Source organism: Dipodomys spectabilis, unplaced genomic scaffold (assembly GCF_019054845.1).
Source record: "Dipodomys spectabilis isolate Male_0828 unplaced genomic scaffold, ASM1905484v1 ptg000096l, whole genome shotgun sequence".
Lineage (NCBI taxonomy): Eukaryota > Metazoa > Chordata > Mammalia > Rodentia > Heteromyidae > Dipodomys > Dipodomys spectabilis.
In genome coordinates this window covers 19901753-19902347 of record NW_024870773.1, presented here as the reverse complement: position 1 = coordinate 19902347, position 595 = coordinate 19901753, and the positions used below count along the sequence as shown (strand labels likewise).

The 595-nt window shown below is 43.9% G+C and overlaps 1 pseudogene; it reads left to right on the top strand.

Annotated features, from left to right (window-relative positions):
* The first annotated feature begins 252 nt into the window (after positions 1 to 252).
* Positions 253 to 349, top strand: LOC122113336 (annotated as a pseudogene).
* Positions 350 to 595: the final 246 nt, after the last annotated feature.

The following is a 595-nucleotide window of genomic DNA, read 5'->3' as shown; positions in this document are numbered from 1 at the left end:
TCTTCTTAGTTCTACAATCTATAACTTTCTTTTTACAAATAGACTAATACTTTTTGCTACAATAACTTTATAGAAATCATGCCTAATAAGGGAAACCTAGTCTATCCCGGTGCTTATGGTAAAGACACATACCAAGTTCCAAGCTCCATGCTGATGGAATAATTTAGAAGGTTGTTGGTGGGCTGAACACTGGAGTTGTGTGTTCCTGACATCACAAAGTATGGAAGTACCACACAAGCATATTTATGGGGATTGTTTTGGCAGCGCATATACTAAAACTGGAAGTGTACTGAGAAGATTAGCATAGCCCCTGCACAAGGATGACACGCATGAAGTGTTCCATATTTTTAAGTGCAGCAGTGGAGTTCATGGGCCACTGGTGAACATCAACTCTACAGCTCATGGGTGGAGTTGGAAGGGAGAGACTGGGAAAGAGGGAGGGAACAGAAGACACTGTATGAAAGGAAATGTTGGGCTGGGAAGGTGGCTCAGTGGTAGAGTGCTTGCCTTGCATGCATGAGGCCCTGGGTTCGATTCCTCAGCACCACATAAGCAGAAAAAGCTTGAAGTGACACTCCGGCTCAAGTGGTAGAGT